Source organism: Tupaia chinensis, unplaced genomic scaffold, assembly GCF_000334495.1.
Source record: "Tupaia chinensis unplaced genomic scaffold, TupChi_1.0 Scaffold142716_1, whole genome shotgun sequence".
NCBI classification, from domain to species: domain Eukaryota; kingdom Metazoa; phylum Chordata; class Mammalia; order Scandentia; family Tupaiidae; genus Tupaia; species Tupaia belangeri.
The window spans coordinates 294,397-318,331 of record NW_006202562.1 but is presented as its reverse complement, the minus strand read 5'-3'; the positions used below and the strand labels follow the sequence as shown (position 1 = coordinate 318,331).

Below are 23,935 nucleotides of genomic sequence, written 5' to 3'. Positions count from 1 at the left end.
CTTGAAACTTGGCAATAACAAAATGAAAAACCAGATTTTTAAGAAGGACAAAGGCTCACATGCCCTTCAGGAAAACAACCTTAAAAAAAAAAGAAGGTCAAAAAGACTAAGGGAGATCCTAGCAGGGGGGCAGGGAAAGGAGGATCATGACATCAAGATCTTGTCTTATTTATTTATTTATTTATATTTATTTATTTTAGAAGCTTGGCAGCCTCAGGCTGCAGGGGGGTTCCAGTTCATTTCCTGGCCCGCCCTAAAATGCCAGGTGTGCTGGCATGCACCAGTGGTCTCACTAGGTAGGAGGCTGAGGCAGGGTGATCATGATATAGCAAAAAGCTGTCTAAAACACTGTGTGCACACATAACTTCCTCCTACAAAACAAAAACAAAAACAAAACACCAAAGGAACTGCAGAGACACCTAACCAAAGATGAGATACAGATGATCTGGAGTTATACGAAAAGATGTTCAAGATCATATGCCATCAGAGAAAAGCAAATTAACGCAAACTATTACTACACATCTATCAGAATGGACAAAATGCAAAACAGACTAGGCTTAAGTGGTATAGTCCATAGAATAATATACTGGACTATGCAGATGGAAGCTCCATGGCCAACCAGATCCCTGGCCCAGAAGACCTGGAACATGGTGGGTACATGCATGTGTGCCCAGGATCCTGAACAGACCCTGCCAAAAGTGCTTCCACTGACTGTCCCCAACCCCCTCTGTGAGCACATATATTCTATAATGAATAAAATCAATTGAAAAAAAGGCAGAACACTGAGACTATTAACTGCTGGTGAGGATGTAGAACGATAGGAATCCTCATTCATTTCTAGCGGGAATGCAAAACGGTAGCCATTTTGGAAGACAACATTGCAGTTTCTTACAAAACTAAACAAAGTCAGTTGTGCCTCAGTTTCCACAGGGGATTGGTTCCAGGACCCACAGGGATACCAAAGTCTACAGACATTCAAGCACCCCATATAAAATTTGCATATAACCTATACATATCCTCTCATACACTTTAAGTCATCTCTAGATATCACTGTACCTAGTACAGTGTAAATGTATGTGGAGATTTGTTATTCTGTGGTGGTGTATTGTCTAAGGTAGAATGACCAAAAAAAGCTGCCCATGTTCAGTACAGCTGCAACCACCGCAGGCTTGCATGTGTACAGTAGTACTGCTGATTTTCCATATTTGTGGGTTCCACAAATATTTTAAAAATTTGCAAAACAAAACATTTTTAAAAATCCAAAAAGTTCCAAAAACCAAAACTTGAATTATTTGATGTTTGCTGAGTACTACACTGAACCCACGTGACAGTGATTGTAGGCACTGTGGTAGGCACTGTAACTAAGCTAGAGATTACGGGAAGATGTGTAAGTGTTATACGTGTTCTATACAAATACCACAGCACTTTATATAAAGGACTTGAAGATCCACAGGTTTGGTCTCCGTGGAGGATCTTGGAAGCAATCCCTTGGCATACCTAGGGAAGACTTACAGGTTAACAACAGCATAACAGTTCTGGTCTGTGGTTGACTGAATATGAGTATGAGAACCCTGCATATGGAGGGTGGACTGAACTCGTACCATATAATCCAGCAGTCAGGCTCCTTGGTATGCTATTTTCACTCAAAATGGACACTTATGTCTACAGATCTGTATCCAGATGCTTACAGCTACTTTATTCATCATTACCCCAACCTAGAAGCAACCAAAATGCCCTTTGGCAGATGAGTGAATAAACAAACTATGCCTGAATAGACAATAGAATACTGTATTAGCTGGTGCTAGAAAGAACCTATAAGCCATGAAAAGACAGGGAAGACTCTTTTCTTTTACTTTTTTTTTTTTAGAGGTTTTGGCTATAGGGCACGTGTGCTCGTCAGACAGACAGAGAGAGACAGAGAGACAGAAAGCAAGAAATCACCACCCGGGGTGGGTGGGGGGAGACAGGGAAGACTCTTAATGTGACTCAGCAAAGCTTAGTATTACTAAATCAAAGAAGCCAATCTAAAATGCTAACTAATGCATGAGTCCAGTATATTTTGGGAAAAGTCATAATTATGGAGACAGTAAAAATCAGGGTTTATAAGGAAGCAAAACAATTCTATATGATATTATAATGGTGGATACATTTGTCAAAGTCTATAAAAAGTACAGCATCAAGAGTAAATCCTGAATTAGCAAACTGGATTTTTGGTGACCATGTGTGTCAGTGTAGGTCCACTGATCACAGCAAATGCACCAGTGCTCCAGATGCTGAGAGGAGGGCAGGCTGTAGGTGTTGGAGGCAGGGGGATATGGGAAATCTCCATACTTTCCATTTTGTTTTGCTGTGACTCTCAAACTGCTCTTAAAAATAAAGTTCATTGGGACCAATAGGTGGCATGGTGGACTTCTACATATATGACTGAGTTTCAAGTCCTGGACCTGGTGGCTTGAAATATCATGCTAGGCATGTGTGCATGCATGCCCGCCCAAAATCCTAAAAGGAGAATGGAGGAGAAGGGATTAGGGGATGTGGTCATTCTCCCAGGGGACCAGTTTACCACTTTCCCTCTGTCTCTCTCTGGAGAGTGTACACGTCCTATGCAAAAACCTAAAAAGAGATTAAATAAAAAATAAAGCTTATTAATTTTTAAAGTCAACAATAATAACTGAATGTTAGAGCTAACAAGTGCTTTCAGACTCCATAGGAGACCGGGAGCCCAGAAATGTGTGATGAGGCAATGAAGCATGCCAGTTAGTGTCTGCTGAGTTTAGATGGAACTAAAAGTAAACATTACACTATAACATCCACAGGACCAGGGAGAGAAAAGGAGTTCATTTGGACAACTTCATAGCCTATGTAATATGAGTTTCATATTATTGTATTTTATCAATTATATTTTTAAGTTTATTTCTTCATGACAGAAAGACTGACAGGCAGACAAGTACCATCCACAGGGTGTCACACAGCAGTCCCCATCCACTCTCTCCGCACACTGAGCCATCCAGGCAGCCAGGATCGTGGGCCCCTGTGGACCTAAACTCTGATCTGCCACATGGCTTCTTGCACTCAGAGTCCTGCACTGCTGCTGCCCACTCTAGCTGGGCCTCAGACACACTGTAAACAGCTAAGTTCTCTAAGAGTCCCCTAACTAAGGAGTAAGAGTCTGTGATCTACAAATACACTGGCATGGTGTTTTCAGCAGAGTTCTCTGGGCATCCCCTCAACAGTCATCTGTATTCAAAACTGTACTAGGGTGGGTGTCTAGGGTAGGCTTCTTTGCCCTTGGGATTTTTTTTCCCCTTTTTGCCTCCTTGGCATGAGTCCCCAGGTTTCTGATGTTATCTCTTGATATTAATAGTTAATGAGGAAATGCCACATTCTTTAGGTATGTGGGAATAACTTCACAACATGATACTTAATTTCTTGAGATTCCATTTCTGTAGGTGTCGTGGTCAGGAATGAACCTCTTGAATTCTGAAAATCTTTTAAAAAGGCATACGAAGAAAAAGCATTTACAAATCTGTACTACACTTGCACATCAGAAAGTTAGAAGTATTTTCATGTTGATAAAAAGTCTACACAAAAACAACAAACCCAAGGGACCAGCAGTTAGCGCAATGGCTATGTCGCTGGACTCCCATATAGTCGACCGCAGTTCAAGTCCCAGATCCAGTGGTTTAAACTCACGCCAGGTGCGTATGTGTGTGTGCCCAAGATCCCAAAAGGAGAACGGAGGAGAAGGGATTGTTGCATGGCCATCCCCCCTAGGGGGTGATTTCTCGCTTTCTATCTCTCTGTCTCTGTCTTCCTGGCAAGCGCACGCACCCTACAGCAAAAATCTCTCCAAAAAAAGAAAAAAACAAGAGATATTTCTTTAAGAAAAACAAAAAAAAGAAATAGACTAAGAAGTTTGGGCTAGACAGCAAATACATACAAAAACTATAGACCAGAAAGGTCAGATAACCACAGCTGGGAAGAATTTTTATTTTGTTTTTTACTTTGCCAAAGGGAGCAAGCAATCTTAAGAGACAGGGAAAGGAAGAGGGAGAAAGCAACCCCCATAGGGCACGATCACACCATAATTCCTTCTCCTCCCTCTCTTTACCCTGTTAGGATTTTTGGGCATGCACACACATGCATCTGGTGTGTTTCTCAAGTTGTCAGTTCTAGGACTCAAACTGCGGGGTTGACTGTGTGGGATCTGGCTGCCTTTATTTATTTAATTTTATTTGTTATTATTACTATTTTTAAAAATTTTACTGTAAGGCACATGTGCTCACCAGAGAGAGAGAGAGACAGAGAGAGAAAGAGAGAAAGGGAAAGCAAGGGAGGGAGGGAAAGTGAGAAAGCAAGCCATCAGGTCCAGGACTCAAACTGTGGTTTGCCATATGGGAATTTGGCACCTTCACCACCGCGTCACCTTCAGGCCTTGGGATTTGGCTGCTTTAACCACTAGGCCACAGAGCTGACCCAAGAAGACTTTGTAAAAAATAAAGAATACTATGTTCTTTGCTAAACTAATAAACTCTTGATAACTCAATGGGACTATTTTTTTAAATGGTAAAAATCCTCTTGAATTGTTAGGGGAAAAAACTCATAAAAGCCTATCCCCAGGGACCAGCAGTTAGCGTAATGGCTATGTTGCTGGACTCCCATGTAGTCGGTTCGTGTCCTGGACCCAGTGGCTTAAAACTCACGCTGGGCATGTGTGCATGCATGCCCAAGGTCCTGACAGGAGTGTGAGGAGAAGGGATTGCGGAGCGGCCATCCCTCCCCGGGTGGGGGTGATTTCTCACTTTCTGTCTCTGTCTCTCTGTCTGGTGAGCGCATGCGCCCTATAGCAAAACCTCTCCAAAAAAAAAAAAAAAAGCCTATCCCCAAAGAAGGGGTAATAACTTTGTCTAATGAGAAAGCTATCAAAGGATTATATCCCTGAAGGTCACTAAGTCCAGAAAGATTGATAAGCATTTCTCCCTATTTTAAAGGTTTTTGATATAAGGCACATGCATTCACCAGAGAGACAGATAATGAGAGGAAAGTGAGAACTCATCCCTCAGGGGGATGGCATCATTCCCTTAAAGGGGTAAAGTCCCTATGTATTTTAAACCAGCAATCGAACTGTGCAGTCCTAAAGAATAAAATACCAGACAGACATAAGATACTCACTACCATCACCACAACTTAATGTTATTCTGAAAGTGCAAGTTAAAACAATTAAGAAAAGAGAAACTACAAAGTATAGTCATGAGAACTGGAAGAGAGGGGCTAGCATTGGTGTAGCAGTTAAGGAGCTGGACTCTCACTTAGTTGACTAAGGTTCAAGTCCCAGACCTGAAGCTTGAAACTCACACCAGGCACATGTATGCACATGCCCAAAATTCCAAGAGGAGACTGGAGAAGAAGGGATTGCGGCATGGCCATATCCCCTGGGGAGCGATTTCTCACTTTCTCTCTGTCTCTCCGGTTAGTGCCCACATCCTACAGCAAAATTCTCTCTTTAAAAAAAAAACAATGAAAAAAAGGACTGGAATAGAAAAAGCTGGTAGTCAAGAATGTAAAAAAAATTAAAGATTCTCCACTGAAAAACTCTAACATCAGTAAATGAGAAAGTGACCAGCCTCTGCTACACTTCAACATTGCAGAGAGAAGCAGAAAGGTCAGTGCAAGCATGCAGAGTGACCTGGGGCAGCCACCTTACCTTTATAAGACCTGCTCTCATGAGAACTAACCCATTCCTGCCAGAATAAGAACTCACAGCATTAATCTATTCATGAGAGCAGTGTTCCCATGATCCAAACACCACTCACTAGGCCCCACCTCCTAAAGGTCCCACCACCTCTCAACACCATTACACTGGGTACCGAGCTTCCCCATGAACCTTTGGGGGACAGACCAAATTTCATTCATTGATTTTTGGATGTTTAAGCCAGTCTTGTACTGAATCATCTCAACATGGGTAGGGCAGAAGGCAGAAGGATTAAAGGTAAAGAAAGCAAAGAGGTAACTGCACTCCCAGAGAATGGGAGAGGAGATCTTACACAAGACACAGGTAGGTGGTGCATGCTGACTCCATCTCACCTGAGAGGAGACCACTTCCTCTGTTTCCACTTGGCTGTATCTCCTGTCTAGTCCCTGGACATCTAAATTTGCAGCCTCCAACCACTCAGGTATAAATCTTTTACTCTTTCATGTAACAGTTTTGTTAACATGATGGGATGCTCAGGACTCACAGCTCACTCTGTAGACTGCAGCCGAGAGCTCGGGATCTCTGACCAAGCCAGCAAAAGAAAACTTTCTTAGTCCAGCTTAAAAGCTGGGCATGGTGGGAACCAGCAGTTAGCGTAATGGCTGTGTCGCTGGACTCCCATGTAGTCAACTGCGGTTTGAGTCCCGGACCCAGTGGCTTAAACTCACGCTGGACGCGTGTGCATGCATGCCCAAGATCCCAAGAGGAGAATGGAGGAGAAGGGATTGCGGCGTGGCCATCCCCCCTGGGGGGTGATTTCTCACATTCTATCTCTCTTGTTCTCTCTGTCTTTCCGGTGAGCATGTGCTCTATAGCAAAAACCTCTCAAAAAAAAAAAAAAAGAAAGCTGGGCATGGTATGCACCTGTAATCCCAGCTAGGAAGCTGAGGCCAGAACATGTCAAGAAAAAAGAAGAAAGAAGAAGAAAAGAGAAAAACAAACAACCCAGCTGCAGTGGTGAACAGGTAGCACCACTGCTTAGGAGACTAGAAGCTGCATGAGAGGCCCAAATTCGGTTCCCAGGCCAACCTGAACACACCAGACATGGCGGTGAGTGCCTATAATCCTCGCTAACTGGGAGCCTCAGCAAGGGCAACTGAAATACAGCAAGAACCTGCCCAGAACTATATCTGTCTCTCTCTCTCCCTGTCTCTCGAAAAGGAAAACAGGACAAAACCCCAAAACTACCCACAGTAGCTAACAGAATACCAGATACACAGTAAACAACCACAGTTATTAAATCGACAGGCTAAATGAAAGGCCTGCTAATTAAGAGACTATGTCTCTTAAGCTCAGAACACATTTTCTTAAAAAAGATAATCGATTATACATATGCATAAAAATGCTTTCTCAAAATTAAAGTTAGTTTTAAAATACACGCAATCTTCCAAACTGGTGATTTTAAATTAGCAGCTCTATCACCTTGTAGTTCTCTGATACCTAGTACTTGGGACATGTATAAAGAATCTGTAGATGAAAATAAGCTAGTTTAACAAAACTGAATTGACAACTGAATAAAACCATATCAATAAACAAAATAAATCAGAAATATTGCTTACTTTTAATTCCCCCCCCCCAATTCTGGAGCTGAGAACAAGCCTTATTTTCTCCCCCTGGGAAAAAGGATGCCATGTTTAATGTACATTTACAGTTAACTCCCAAAGCTCACACAAGCACCTGTAAATGACAGCAAAGAACTCAAAGAATAAGCAAATGTATAAGCAGAATATGCAGCATTACTCTCTTGTTCCAAAAGCTAATCCTCTCAAACATGGCTTGAGAATAGGCTAATTTCTTTATGCACTACTGAAAAGAGGACAAAAAGGCTCCAGAGGGGAAAATACCGCCTGTGCCGTGACGTCTTGTGCTGGCTGGGCTGCCCGGGGTTCATTTCAGAGCAGGACTGGTAACCAGATCCAGAGTTCTGAACAGTAGCTATGATCTTGCCAAGGCTGAAGAAACAAGCTAGTGCCTGAGGCATAGAGAAACCAAATTTGGCCTGGGTTGAGCGATCACAGCCTGGCATTGCCCAGTACACACGAAGACACACGGCCCACCTCACCCACACTTTCCAGCTCTTCCTGCAGAACCAAACTCAATGGCAGGCTGCAGCGTACAACCCATCAACACTGTGTCAATGACTGTCCCTGACCATTAATGTGCCACCGCCTGCACTTCAGAGATTCATGTGGTGTCTTCTCTTCCTGACGCTTGGAACAAGCCTGAAAGGCTGCTGAGACACTGTACTCTCTTCTTCACTGGGCTCTAGTAAGTGTCAGATGCGACCTTGGTGCCAAATGAAGCTACCCTGGAGTGGCCACATATCCCTCTAATCTTTAAGGCCCTAAACCATTTTCAAATGCAAATAACCAAAAGGTAGGAATTTCTGGCCTTAATTAATCAGTAAAGTGAATGCAGCAGGGAATCACATTTGGCAGTAGGCAAAAATCAAAAACCAGAATTTGAAAAAAAACAAAAACAAAAAACAGAATTTGGCTTAAGAGCCTGTTTCTACCTACACTGACAGTTCATAGGGGCGGGGAGCAGAAGCTGGACACAGGGGTAGAGGCTGCCCCCAAAGCACGGTGGCTTGAAAATCACCTTGGGAATGTGCTGAAATCCCTAGATGAGAATGGGGAGAAGGGGTGATTTTTACTTTCCCTCAGTTTCTCTGGTGTGCATACACTCTTTGGCAAAAATAAAAAAAAAAAAAAGAAAGAAAGAAAGAAAGCAAATCAGTGAAGTGGTTGATTCTATTTATTTTTACCACCTCCTCCTGCTAAGAGAGTAAAGCAATTTCTCTGGACAAATTTAATGAATATATATTTGTTGTTTAATGTTTCAGTGCATGCCACCAAATAAAAATCATATGTATTTCAGTAGGGTGACTTCCTTTTTCACCATTTTGAGCTATAAAACTAGGGCACTTGGGACCAGCATGATATAATGGTTACATTGCTGGACTCCCCTCAACCATGTTTCGAGTCCTAGACCCAGCAACTTAAAACTCACACCAGGGCGCATGTGCATGCATGCCCAAGATCCCAAGAGAAGAATGAAGGAGAAAGGATTGCAGCATGGCCATCCCCCCTGGGGGGGGGGGTGATTTATCTCTTTATGTCTCTCTGCCACTTCGGCGAGCATACATGTCCTATAACAAAAATCTCTCTTAAAAGAAAACAAACCAGGGCACTTCAATGTGAATGATATGAAGCACTGATTGGCAGAGAGAGAGAGAACAGAAGCCAAGTCTAGCACCCAAGGGAGCACACAAGGTCACTTGTATGGACAGGGCTTGTTCTATCAATGTGATTCCTACACTTGAGATGTCAAAGAGAAATAAATCTCCAGTGTGCTGCGTGGAGCCTTATAGTCAAATTGCTGCTGTAAAACTAAAAAAGGGGGGGGGGCAGGTGGCATGGTGGTTAAGGGCACTGGACTCCCATATGGCCAACCATGGTTCAAGTCCCAGACCCAGTGGTTTGCTTTCTCGCTTTCCCTTTTTCTCTCTCTCACTCTATTCCTTTCTGCTCGAATTAAAATAAATGAATAAATAAAGTTAAATAAAATAACTCTTCAAGAAAAAAAAAAACTGAAAGAGGAAAAACTGATGCCTGGTGTCAGGCATCTCTGGTTCACTCTTCCTGGGCTCTTCTCCTGCACCTGAGACTGCGAGGCATCACTGGAGGTTGAGGGAGCCACCCAGCATACATGAGTTCCTTGTCAGCACCACTCTGATTACCATGGACTAGGGAGACCCCTCCATCATCCCCACTCCAAGGGCTGTAGCTCTGAGCAGTGGGGTAGGAGGAGGCTGAGGGGCAGCTGAGCAGGGAGTGAGCAGAACCTCCTGTCTGACTGCCAGTTCGACAATGATTTGTTTTCCCTCCTACTGTCAACACGACTGTTTAAATGACCTGTCCTGATTCCTCTAAGAGGGACAGGAAGGGAGAACTGGGCCCCCAGACAGGCCGAACAGCTTCCTGAAGGAGTCAGAGCCCAAGCGTGTGCTTCCTCAACAATGGGGCACAGTGGCCCGACTCCAGCTTCTGTGAGATGGCAGGGCTGTGTGGCAGGAGACCTGGCAGCTGAGGGTCTCAGGAGCCTCCTCCCTTTTTCTTTTTTTTTTTTTTTTGGAGAGGTTTTCGCTATAGGGCGCATGTGCTCGCTAGACAGACAGAGAGAGACAGAGACAGAAAGCGAGAAATCACCCCCCAGGGGGGATGGTCACGCCGCAATCCCTTCTCCTCCATTCTCCTCTCGGGATCTTGGGCACGCACGCACACGCGCCCGGCGTGATTTCTAACCCACCTGGTCCGGGACGCGAACCGCGGTAGACTATGTGGGAGTCCAGTGACATAGCCAGTACGCTAACTGCTAGTTCCCTCAGGAGCCTCCTCCCTGACGGCAGTGGGATCTGAAGAACTGCTGAAGGGAAGTGACGAGCTCAGCGCAGCACCTCACAGCAGAGCAGGCAATAAATGCTAAATGGAACTAATAAGCTTCTCAGAGGTTGAGGGACAGGTCATACCTCTTGGCATTCTGTCTGGGCCTCACTGGCATGGCCCGTTTCCTGACCAAAGCATCAAGCTGAGCTCTAATCCTAGGTCTTCAATTGCACCAGTGTTTAAAAGCAGCAGCAGACACCGTGGACATCACTCTGGCAATGTGGCGTACAGCATTAGGGCGTGAAAGGACAGTAATAGCAAGACAGGCGACGCCCCCGGTCTACCTCAGTATGCCTTGCATACTTGGCTATTTGCAGGGCCAGGGAGATGGAGCATTGTATGAAAACCCTGTCAGGGTGCCTCTCTGACTCTCTCTCTCTCAGGAAATAAATAAACTTGAAAAATAAAAAGAGGCAAATAAAAAGAAAAAGTGGGCTGGACCTATGGCCTGGTGGTTTAGGAAGCCAGATCCCACATGGCTGACTGCAGTTCGAGTCTGGCCTCAGTGGTTTGAGGGACATGACAGGTGTGTGTGCATGCATGCCCAAAGTTCCAGGAGGATGGAGAAATGGAGAAGGGATTGTCATGTGACCACACCCTATTAGGGGGTACCTTCTCCCTCTTCCTGTCTCTGGGAGCACATGTACCCTCTGGCCTAAGGAATGAGAGAGAAGCTAGGACTGGCTAAGGGATTCACTTTGGCTAATAAATGTGAGTAGAAGAGCTTGTGTCTGAGGAGTAGGAGGGAGTGTGTGTGTGTAGCCAGGGGGCCTGCAGATGGGGGCGCACAGCCTGGGTGCAGGTAACTATAATGACTGAACATATAGCAGAGGCAAAGGACACACTCCAGGGAGCTGGGGGTCTGAAGCATGGCCTGATCCCCCGATAGATATGCGATTTATGACCTAAAGGTAAGAACAACATGGAGGCCCAAAAGACAGAGTTCCAGGTCTGTATGTCCAGCCATCTCCTTGGGTCTCCATTGGTCTCTTTCCTTTCCCGCCGTGGTCTGTGAGGAGACCTCTGTCTGTACAATATTTCTGTACTGTCTCTCCCACAATTAAGCAGTATAGCTCGTGCTGTGGACACCACATCAGTGCCTAGAGTTTTGGCGTTTGGGAAATACTGGTGGGATAAGGGAGTGAACTAACCAAGGTGGAAGTCTGCGATTTCTATTATGAACTGCCTTGCCGGTTAGAAAAACGGGCTCAGTAGAATAAATAAGACAAGTTTCTGAAACAAACTTGAATCACCAAAATACTTTAAGGGGGAGCCAGAGGTGGCATGGTGGTTAAAGCACCGAACTCTCACGTGGCTGACCGTGGTTTGAGTCCCAGACCTGGCGACTTACTTTCTCACTTTCCCTTTCTCTCTGTCTCTTTCTGGTCAAATTAAAATAATAACAAATAAAATTAATAATTTAAAATATTTTAAAGGAAAAGTAGAAATGTCTAAAGTTTTTATTATTATTTAACTTTATTTATTCATTCATTTTATTTTAATTTGACCAGAGAGACACACACACACAGAGAGAGAGAGAGAGCAAGAGAGAGAGAGAGAGAGAGAAAGTGAGAAATCAAGCCACCAGGTCCAGGATTTGAACTGTGGTCGGCCATGTGGGAGTGTCCAGCACCTTAACCACCACGCCACCTGCTGGCCCCAAAATTTCTAAAGTTTTCCAAGATTCGAGTGATACAAATATTATACACCATATGTATTAAAGAAAAATATCATGTAAGATCTCACTTTTGCCCATTCATTGATAGACATAAATAATAATAAAAATAATAACTCATGAAGACAATGGTGGGAGAAAATAGGCACTAAAAGTCTTGGAGAGCCAAAGACTCTTATCATCTCATAACCTTGAAAAGGGTCATCTTGGCAACAGTTTCAAAATTTTAAATATTCATACTCTTTGGTCCATTAAATCTCAAATTACCCTAAATGACTGACACTTAAAAAAACAGAAACAAAGACTAGACATTAGAAAATTGCTAATAATAGCAGTAAGCACTGGAACAAGTCAATTGTCCAAAAGAAAGCTGACTAAATAAATAATGAGCCCACTGAGTATGAGAATGGTGGATGCATATCATATAAGGCCTTTACTTGCAAAACCAGAAGCCATTTTTTTTCTAAAAGTCCTCTGCAGTCATGGTATGCTGTAGGTAGGAGTTTCTTCCAGCTACTGTTCCACCAGTGGTTGGTTTGTCCCGGTGAGCAACAGTGAGGTTTGTGAGGCCTTCAAAACCTGCTGCCTCTCTCCCTGCTGGTCTGCATTAAACCTCCTATTTACTTCCATAAGCAACCTAGCACCATCGCCTTGACACCCTGCTTGGTAGGTACCAAAACAGTGAGCACTGGAAAAAGGCCACATGGAACAAATCCCACACACCCCAGACCTCGGGGCAGGGGAAGGCAGGAGGCTTGTGTTCCTGGTCCTCTCAAAGTGTACATACCAAATGCTCCCCACCATCAAACACCCTTCAGAATCAGGCAACACTATGCCAAGGCTGTGCTCAGAGGCATAGGGATCAAATGGAGTAAACATGAGTTAAGCAGTCACTAAAACCAAAGTCACTGGGGCCAGCATATGGCATGATGTCTGAGGCACTGGATCCCATATGGCCAACTCCATGGTTTGAGTCCCAGACCTGGTGGCCTGAAAAGTGTGCCAGGTGTGTACGTGGGTGCCCAAAATCCTGAGAGGAGAATAAAGAAGGGATTGTGGTGTGGCCATCTGCACTAGGTGGTGATTTCTCACTTTCCCTCTGTCTCTGTCTCTCTCTGGCAAGTGCATGCACGCTATGGCCAAAACAAAACAAAAACAAAACAAAGAAAAACTTAAATAACAAAAACAAACAAACAAAGCTATCATCTCTATGTGAGGATCTGGACAAAAATCCAGAATATAATGTAAGATACAACTTCTACAATCTTGTGTAAAAATGCAAATGTACAGGTGTAGGCACAGCTAAAGTGTGAAAAGTTACAGCCAGAATGTTAGCAATGGTTATCTGGGGTTGGTGAGGTTGTAACCATTTGCATTTCCTATTTTATGCATTTCTATACAGCATGAAAGGCTTTTTTTTTCAAACAATGAATATGAATTGCTTTCAAAATCAGACAAAACTATTGAATTTTGGGAGAACATTGATTTCCATAGGCACTGTCAATAAAGTAAATTAATTTTACAAAAGAAATTTCACTACAAAAATAAATTAACTCCTGATAAGTAAAAAATAGTACAAGAGGGTATATTCAAAAGGATTATTTTTAATAAATATGACTTTAATAAAGCAAATACAGTTGATCCTTGAACAACATGGATTGGAACTGTATAGGTCTGGTTTTTTTTTTTTCAATAAACACTATAAATGTATTTCCTTTCTTATATTTTTTCTTTTTTTCTAGCATACTTCATTGTAAGACTACAGTATGTAACATGTATACATACAAAATACATGTTCATCAACTGTTCGTGCTATTGTAAGGCTTCCGATTGACACTAGGCTATCAACAGTCAACATTTTTAAAGGGAGTCCAAAGTTACATGCCAATTTTCAACTGCACAGGGGTCTGTACCCCTAGCCCCATATTGTTCAAGGGTGAGCTGCACAGGTAAAGCAAAAAAAGTCCAGGAAAGGCCAGTCACAATGGCGTAGGCTGTAGGGCACCATTGCATGATATCAGAAGGCCTCAGGTTTGGATCCCAGGTTGACCTGAACACACCAAGTGCTGAAGGATACGGCCACAGTCCAGGTTGGCTGGAAGGCTGAGATGAGGACTGCAGTGTGGTAAGAATCTATCAAGGATGTCTATCTGTCTGCCTGTTTGTCTGTTTTTCTCACATGAAAGAAAGAAACTTGAAAGGAAAAAAAAAAAGTCCATGGAATGGACACTGAAACTAGTGATTCTTGCACTTTTCTGTCTTTTCCAAGTTTATTGATACACTGGATTTAAAAAAAAAAACAAACTTTTTTTTTTGAGAGGTTTCTGCTATAGGGTGTGTGCTTGCCAGAAAGACAGAGAGACAGAGAGACAGAAAACGAGAAATCACCACCCCCCAGGGGGGATGGCCACACCATAATCCCTTCTCCATTCTCTTCTCAGGATCTTGGGCACGCATGCACACCTACCCAGCATGAGTTTAAGCCACCAGATCTGGGACTTAAACTGTGGGTCACTACATGGGAGTCCAGCGACATAGCCATTACACCAACTGCTGGTCCCAAAAAATGACTTAATATTTAACTATTTATTTCATTTGAAATTATTTTCTCCCCAAGATCAGTTTCCATAGCATATATAAATAATATTTTGTAAAAAAATTTAAAATTACATATAATTTATTTCTATCTCATTGACTCCTCTATGCACTACTAAAAATCAGAATAACAAAGTATTCTAACCATTATGGTTAATGACAAAAAAATCATACTATATGAACTTTAAGATTATTAATATTCTTACTATTATCCCTTTGGCCCTTTATAAATATATTTTTAAAATATTTCCCTCTTTTTGTCTTTATTTTGTTTAGAAAGTTTATTTTAATGATATGTTTATTTGAAATTCTTATGTAATTTTTTTCATTTTTAAAAATAATTGAGGGTGGGAGCTGCCAGGTGGCATGGTGGTTAAGGCCACTGGACTCCCACATGGCTGACTGCAGTTCAAGTCCCAGACCTAGAGGCTTAATTTCTCACTCTCTCTCTTTCTCTGTTTCTCTCTGGTCAAATTTAAATAAATGAAGTTAAGTAAAATAATTTAAAAATAATAGTAATAATTGAGGGCTAGCCAGTGGTATGGTGGTTCAAGGTGGCTGGATTCCACATGACCTGCTTGGTGGTTCAAGTCCTTGACCTAGCAGCTTAAAAATCACACCAGGTGTGTATGCATGCATGCCAAAAATCCTGAGAGGAGAATAGAGAAGGAATTGCATCATGCCCATTCCTGGGTGGGGGGAGAATTGAATTCTCACTTTCGCTACCTCTGTCTCTCTCTCTCTCTGATAAGTGCATGTACCTATGATAAGACTAAAAGAAAAATTACTGATATATAATTGTACATGTTTAGGGGGTATGGTGTGACTTATCTCTATATGGGCACAATGTGTCATGGTCAAATCAGAGGAATTAATATGTTCATTTCAAACATACATCATTACCCTGTACTGGAAATGCTCAAAATCCTTTTTCCACTACTTTGATGTACACAGTAAATTATTGTTAACTGCAGTTACCCTATTGTAAATGCATTATTATCTAACTGTAATTTTATATGCATTAACCAACATCTCCTTACCTCCCCCTCTTCCCTACCCTTTTCAGCCTCTAGTAACTACGATTCTGTTTTATACTTCTGTGAGGACAACTTGTTTAGTTTCCAAATATAAATGAGAGCATATGACTTTTCTCTTTTTATGTCTAGCTTATTTCACTTAACATCATGTCCTCCAGACTTGTCCATGTTGCCTCAAATGACAGGACTTCATTCATTCTTTTCAATGGCTAAATAGCATTTCTTTTCCTTTTTTTCTTTCTTTCTTTCTCTTTTTTTGAGAGGTTTTTGCTATTGGGCTTGTGCGCTCACCAGGAAGACAGAGACAGGAAAAGAAAAATCACCCCCCAAAGGGGGATGGCCACACCGCAATCCTTTCTCCTCCATTCTCCTCTCAGGATTTTGGGCACACACACACATGCCCAGCGTGAGTTTAAGCCACCGGGTCCAGGACTCGAGCTGCGGTCAACTACATGTAAGTCCAGCGACATAGCCATTACACCAACTGCTGGTTCTGCTAAATAGTATTTCATTTTATGTATGAGGAGACTTTCAAAACTTGTGGAAAAATGCAATTGAGGAACCAGCAGATGGCATAATGGTTATGTTGCTGGACTCCCACACATGACCAACTGCAGTTCAAGTCCTGGACCTGGAGACTTGAAACTCATACTGGGTGTGTATGGGTGTGTGGGTGTGTGGGTGTGTGTGTGCCCAAAATCTCAAGAGGAGAATGAAGAAAAATGGATTGTGGCATGGTCATCCCCCCTTAAGGGGGTGATTTCTAGCTTTCTGTTTCTCCAGTCAGTGCACATACCCTATAGCAAAAATCTAAGAAAAAAATTTTTAAAAAAAGAAATGTAATTGAATGAAGTACAAGTTTATGTTGGTGCAATTTAAAAAAAGAAGCCATGCATAGTTTTTTCACAATATGCATTTTCCATGAGCTCCTTGAAGACTCCTCATATATGCCACATTTTACCACATTCATATGATGATGGAGGCTTAGACTGATTCTATATCTTGACTACTGTGAATAGTACTGCAATAAACAGGAATATAGATCTCTCTCTGCAAGTGACATACTGATTTCATTCACTTATTTCATTCTTCCATGAGCAAGACAGAGAGAGAGAGGAAGAGAGACTGAGATGAGAGAGAGAGACAGCACCCCAAAAGGGTCCTGAAGCTGCTGCAATCCACCTCCAGCCTGTTCCAGATCATGGGCCAGCATGAGCCCAGTGTACTCAGGCAGTTCTCCAGACTTGAATCAGGCAATTCCATGTGGGACTGCCTTGCAGGGTCTTGTATCTTATCACTGCACCATTGTCAGGCTGTTAACATATGGATTTCTATTCTTTTGGACATATACCTCGCAGTGGGATTCCTGGATCATATATCAGTTCTATTTGCAGGTTTTTGAGGACTTCCACACTGTATTCCATGATGGCTATACTAGTTAACATTCCTAGTGGCAACATAAAAGAGTACCCCTTTCTCTACATCCTCACCAGCATTTGCTGCTTTTTGTCTTTTTGATGATAGTCATATTAACTGGGGTGAGATGGTATCTTGTGGTCTTGATTTGCATTTCCCTGATGATTAGTGATGTTGATTTTTTTTTATGACATTTTGGCTATTTGTAAGAGAGCACATGCTTTTACAAGAAGGAGAGAGAGAAAAAAAACTTAACAGGCTGTCATGCCACAATCCTTTTCCTCCATATTTCCACCTTGTCAGGACTGTGGGTAGACATGCACACAAGGCAGGCATGTTCCTCATGCTGGGGTTGGACATATTGTAACTGGCCACATGGGATTCAGCTCCCTATACTCAGCCCTTAAACACTGTGACTAGGCCAGTCCTGTATAACTTCTTTTGAAAAATTAAGAAATGTACATTTGGGTCATTTGCCCATTTAAAATTCATATTACTATTCTTTTTCTTATCATCTTGCTGTTGAGTTTCTTACAGGTTTTGGTTACTAATCCTTTGGAAGAGATACACTTTGTAAATATTTTCTTTCAGTCTGTAGGCTGTCTTTTCACTCTGTTGGTTGTTTTCTTTGGTGTGAAGTTTTTTAGTTTGATATAATCCCTTGATCTATTTTTGTCTTTGTTGTCTGTGTTTTCGAGGTCTTATTCAAAAATTCTTTGCTCATACCAATACCCTGAACCATTTCCCTTAAGTTTTCTTCTAGTTATTTCATAGATTCAGGTCTTACATTTAAGTAATTAATTTATTTTAAGTTAATCTCTTGTATATGGTCAAAGATAGAGGAGTCTAGTTTCATTCTTCTGCATATGACTATCCAATCTTCTCAACACTATTTATGTATTGAAGAGGCTGTCTTTCTCTCAATGAATGTTCTTGGCATGTCTGGGAGAAATGAGTTGGCTATATAGATATGAGTTTATTTCTATCTGGTTCCATTGATCTATATGTCTATTTTGGGATCAGTGCCATACTGTTTTGGTTACTATCGTATATTTTGAAGTCAGGTAGTGTGAAGTCTCCAGCTTTGCTTTTTTTTTTTTTAAGAGAAATTTTTGCTATAGGGTGTGTGCACTCGCTGGAGAGATGGAGAGAGACAGAGAGACAGAAAGCGAGAAATCACCCCTCAGGGGGGATGGCCACACCACAATCTCTTCTCCTCCAGGCTCCTCTTGGGATTTTGGGCACACATGCACATATACCCAGTGTGAGTTTTAAGCCACTAGGCCCAAGACTCAAACTGCAACTGACTACTTAGGAGTCCAGTGACGTGACCATTACACCATCTGCTGGTCCCCCAACTTTGCTCTTTTTGCTCAAGACTGTTTAACAGTTCATGGTCTTTGTGGTTTCAAATGAATTATTGATTGCTTTTTCTTTGTCTCTGAAGAATACCATTGGTATTTTGATAGAGATTGCATTAAATCTGTAGATCACTTTGGGTAGTATAGGCATTTTAAATATTCTTTTAATCTATGAACATGGGATATCTTTCTTTTCGTGCGAGTTTTATTGTTTTTTTTTTTAACCAGTGTTTTATAGTTTTCATTGTAGAGAGATCTCATTTCCTTAGTTAAATTTATTCCTAGGTTTTGTTGTTTTTGTCTCATAGCTATTGTAAACATGACCACTTTCTCTTTTTTTGGAGAGATTTTCACTATTGGGTGCGTGTGCTTGCCAGAGAGATAGAGAGAGACATAGAGACAGAAAGCGAGAAATCACCCCCCAGGGGGGATGGTCATGCCGCAATCCCTTCTCCTCCATTCTCCTCTCGGGATCTTGGGCACACACGCACACGCGCCCAGCATGAGTTTTAAGCCACCGGGTCTGGGACGCGAACTGCGGTCAACTACGTGGGAGTCCAGTGACATAGCCATTATGCTAACTGCTGGTTCCCGAAATGACCACTTTCTTCATTTTGTTTTCAGCTAGTTTGTTATTAGTGTATAAAATGCTATTGGGTTATGTATGCTGATTTTATATCCTTTATCTTTACTGAGTTTATTTACCAGTTCTAAGAGTTTTTTATTCAGTCTTTAGGTTTTCCTATATATAAGATTATGTCCCCTGCAAATAAGGACAATTCGACGTCCTCCTTTCCTATTTGGATGCCCTATATTTCCTCTTCTCGCCTAACTGCTCTGGCTAAGAGTGGTAAAAGTGGACATCTTGTCCCAGTTTTTAGAAGAAAAACTTTCAACTTTCCCTCTTTCACTATAACATTAGCTGTGGGGCTGTCAGCCACAGCCTTTATTTTGTTGAGGTACAATCCTTCTATACCAAATTTGTGGAGGGTTTTTTATCATGAATAAATGTTGTATTTTATCAAATTTTTTTCCTGCATCTAAATGTTTCTGTATCATTTTATTCATATTTTTTCTTTGTAGTCTCTTCCTCTACTTCAAGACAGATGTTCTTCTCTGCCCTTGAGAATAGATAAATATTTTTCTTCCTTTTCTTTCAAGGCTTTACCTTTTATATTTAACCCATCTGGAATTGATATTGGTATATGGTGGGAGGTGGAGTTCTGAGTTTCTATATCCCTAAATACTAACCCAAGCATTTTCTTTCTCTTTGTTTAATATGCCACCTAGAACATACATTAAATTTTTATATACAAGACTAAAAACAGTAGATTTAACTCTTCCCTCCTAAAACCCCACTAAAATGACAATAATTTTTTAAAAGACATAAAGCGATAGGGCTTAAGGATGAAAGGAGGGATACCAATAAGATTTTGGAAACTGGAAAGCACAAGGACTCCTAGAAATTAAGTTGACACATCCAGGAAAATCCTCATAAGCACATTAACTGGTAGCACCAGATACCTGTGAAAGGAGGCTTAGGCTGGGGTCAGAATCAGAACAATCTGAAAAACCCCTCTGGACACCTACCTCACTGAACAGAATGGGGCCACTGCTCCAACCCATCAAAAGACTGAAAGTTTATTCTCTGCAGAAGGTAAAACAGAAGATTTAAACTACAGAAGGCCAGATACGGTAACAATAAAAGAAATGCATAATTTTTTTTAAGATTTATTTTATTTAATTTTATTTATTTATTTCAATTTGATCAGAGAGGTACAGAGTGTGTGTGAGAGAGAGAGGAGAGTGAGAAAGTAAGCCACCAGGTCCAGGACTCGAACCGTGGTCGGCCATGTGGGAGTCCAGTGCCCTTAACCACCACACCACCAACCGACCCCCAGAAATGCATAAATTTTAGAAAAGATTGCTGTAAAGCCTCAGCTCTCAGCTCTCTTCTTCAGTTCTCAGAGAGCTGAGAGCTAGAGGAAGGGCATGGTGAGCTTAGCAGCAAAAGATATGAGGGCTCCCTTCGCCCCCAACTATCCTTCTGCTGAATGTCCTGGTCCTGGTCCACACTACAGTTTGCCATTTGCAACCACTAGAGCCTTGTGTTCTCAAGTCTCACTCATGCCCTTGCACTCTTAACTTCCTTAGGAAGAAAACTGAGGCAAACTGATCCCATGAAGAATTGCATACTGGAAAAGAAACATCTTTTCAATAGTATGAGTTCTCATCCAAGAATAAGATGTATTTTTCTATTCAAGCATTATTTCATATCCCTCAGTAAAGTTTAATGATTTTCTTGACAAAGGTCCTATACATTTCTTATGTTTATTCTTAGATTGTTGCTGTTGTTGTTATTGCTACTGTGATATAGAATTTATCCTGTTATATCTTTTTTTTTTATTTTTTGAGAGGTTTTTGCTATAGGGCACGTGCGCTCGCCAGACAGAGAGAGACAGAGAGACAGAAAGCGAGAAATCACCCTCCAGGGGGGATGACCACGCCATAATCCCTTCGCCTCCATTCTCTTCTCAGGATCTTGGGCACGCACACACACGCATCCGGCGTGAGTTTTAAGCCACCAGGTCCGGGACGCAAACCGCGGTCGACTACGTGGGAGTCCAGTGACATAGCCATTACGCTAACTGCTGGTCCCTCCTGTTATATCTTTTTTCAGTCAGTTAGTTACTGGTATGTAAGAAAGCTATCAATTGATAAATATCTATCTTACATTTGAAAATCTTATTGAGCTCCATTAGTTGATTTTTACTGGATTTTCCAAGTAGAAAGCCATTATCTGGAAACAAGCAAAGACACTATTGGTTCCTTCTTTTTACAGATGTGTTGGTCAGAGTAGTGGTTTTCTCCATCAAAAAAGTTGGGCCCTAGGGAACCAGCAGTTAGCATAATGGCTGTGTCGCTGGACTCCCACGTAGTCAACCGCGGTTCGCATCCCCGACCTGGTGGCTTAAAACTCACACTGGGCCCCTGGGCGTCAAGATCCCGAGAGGAGAATGGAGGAGAAGGGATTGCGGCGTGACCATCCCCCCTGGGAGGTGATTTCTCGCTTTCTGTATCTATGTCTCTGTCTGTCTGGCAAGCGCATGCGCCCTATAACGAAAACCTCTCCAAAAAAAAAAAAAGTTGGGCCCACCAGATCCTTTTCTATACTTCTATGTCTTTGCATGTTTATTTTTATGTTTATTTCTAATCCACAGCTCTCCCACTGGAAAAAAAAATGGGTTCTGCCAAGTGAGTCCCGACACTGATACATATCTTTTAACTTTTTCTTATCTTCCCACAATGTCTAGAGCTTTTGAAATGATATTTTAAGACATATTGAGTTGTTAGAAATGTCATGATGTATTTTTTCTGTATAAAAATGTGTCATGACTTTTCTGACAACCCAATAAATTCTTGTTTCTTCACTCAAATCTCTTTTCTCTTACCAAATATTTATCAAGTATCCAGTAGGTGACAGGCAGTATATAAAAGGTTGACATCTTATTTTTCACTGTAATGTTGGTTGATGAGATAAATGTCTTTGATCAAGATTTAAGTTTAAATGCAGTAGACAAAACTGTCAATAAAACATTAGAATATACAAGTATAAAAGGTAGCTTTAGAATAAACATAAACATAAGCATCTGCATTTTTATCCATTTGCAAATCTTTAAGCCCTGAGTTTGTGCTGAGAATAAAACAGAAAAATCTCCTCCTTCCTACTGAACTCTATAGGACTGGCAACAGGGATAGATCACATGCTCCAACACTCTGCCTTCTGGCCCTCTAAAGCAAGAGCACAGTAAGATTACTGAAATAGGGCTGAGAAATGATTCTCCTTCCATTTTTATTAAGTAAAACAAAAACACACTATAAGGCAATATTTTGGGAATTTATCTTCATATGACAAAAGTCTACAGAGCTATCTTTTTTTGGGGGAGAGGTTTTTGCCATAGGGCGCATGCACTCGGCAGACAGAGAGACAGAAAGCGAGAAATCACCCTCCAGGGGGGATGGTCACGCCACAATCCCTTCTTCTCCATTCTCCTCTCAGGATCTCGGGCACGCACGCACACGTGCCCGGCGTGAGTTTTAAGCCACCGGGTCCGGGACGCGAACCGCGGTTGACTACATGCAAGTCCAGCAACATAGCCATTACACTAACTGCTGGTCTCTACAGAGCTATCTTGTAACTTGCTGGCACCAAAATATGTAGCGCTAAGTAGAAATGACAGGTAGAAATGCAAATTACACAGTGAAGTTCCATTTCACCAATATTATTGGCAAGGATTAATACCAACCATGCCAGGATTAGCTCTGCAGCACAGCAGTAATGTGCGGCACAAGTGAAGCTGGATCCTACATGGCCACCACGGTTCAAATCCCCAGCCCAGTCCACCTGAAACACACAAGGAACCAAGTACCTAAGAACTGATAGACTAGAGGACAGGAAGGAAGGGATCAAAGTGTTACCTAACCCTGTGGAGAACGTTTCCCTCACTCACCCACCCGCTTCTCTCTTTCGGCAATCCACTCTGAAGAACTGACCAATGGACACAGCTGCTCCATTGCAGTGGGCAGGTTCTACACAGACAGTTTCTTTAACACAATCTGTGACAGGAAGATGGAACATATTCACAATGCTTAATGAGGTTGCTTTTTTTTGGCTTATCTCCCCTGATAACATATAAATGTAAAAAAACCTGGAAGTTATAAAAAGGGAGATAAAAATCACCTCAAATCACAGGATCCTAAACAAGTCACCGTTAACATACTAAGGTACTGTTAATAGAATATATGTCTTCATAAGCTCAAGTCTGTATTTGTAACATCTTGTAAAGTTAGCATGTGTGGTGGAAATGGCTATGAGAACACTGAATTTTGTGCTTTCTTCTCTGGTGCACAGCCTATGAATGGAAGTGCTGCCCAGCTGGAGACTGCATTTCCCAATCCACCTGGGCAGGTGAGGTGAGTGTGAATAAATGCTTGCAGCTCTTAGCCCTTTTTTGATCAACGAAGCACTTTTTTATTAATATTTTCTTTGTATGTAAAGGAGGAACCGTAACTCTCCGTAGCTGTATATATAACCCTTTTCTCCTAAAGAGGAGTCGGTCAACGCTCCTATATTTTTCATTTTTTGTCAAAGCAAGAAGTAAATACTTTTAGAATTGTTAAATATATAAATAAAGCGAATGAAGTTGAGTGTTCCGCATGGTATCATTTGCTAACAAAAAAAAAAAAAACACAGCCAGTGTGTGGTTCCCACCATTGCAACATAAGGCATCATGAAGCTGGTTGTAGCTACTGATCTCGGCAGCTAGTGTGACTCTAATTATCACAAGATGATGCTCTATATTATTACAGCAGCAAGTGTGACTCTAATTATCACAAGATTACACTCTATATTCTGGTTTTAATTTTGAGCTTACTGATATGGGGGGTGGGGAAGGAGTCATTTGTTTACATAGTTCAAAAAATAAAATGATAAAATCTCATTGCCAACTCATCACAATGCATCCTGTCCCTGTCATGCTCACAGATAATCATTTTTTTGTTTGTTTGTTTGTTTGGTTTTTGCTACAGGGTGTGTGCGCTCACCAGACAGAGACACACAGAGAGACAGAAAACAAGAGAAATCACCCCCC

At 41.8% G+C, this 23,935-nt stretch overlaps 1 protein-coding gene and 1 pseudogene across 1 annotated transcript in view; both read right to left on the bottom strand.

Annotated features, from left to right (window-relative positions):
• The window catches only part of LOC102470266 (TP53-regulated inhibitor of apoptosis 1 pseudogene), a 39,460-nt pseudogene extending 16,601 nt beyond the window's left edge, over positions 1-22,859 (bottom strand).
• The window catches only part of ABHD12 (abhydrolase domain containing 12, lysophospholipase), a gene marked incomplete at its 5' end in the record, with an annotated part of 98,870 nt that overhangs the window by 45,086 nt on the left and 29,849 nt on the right, over positions 1-23,935 (bottom strand).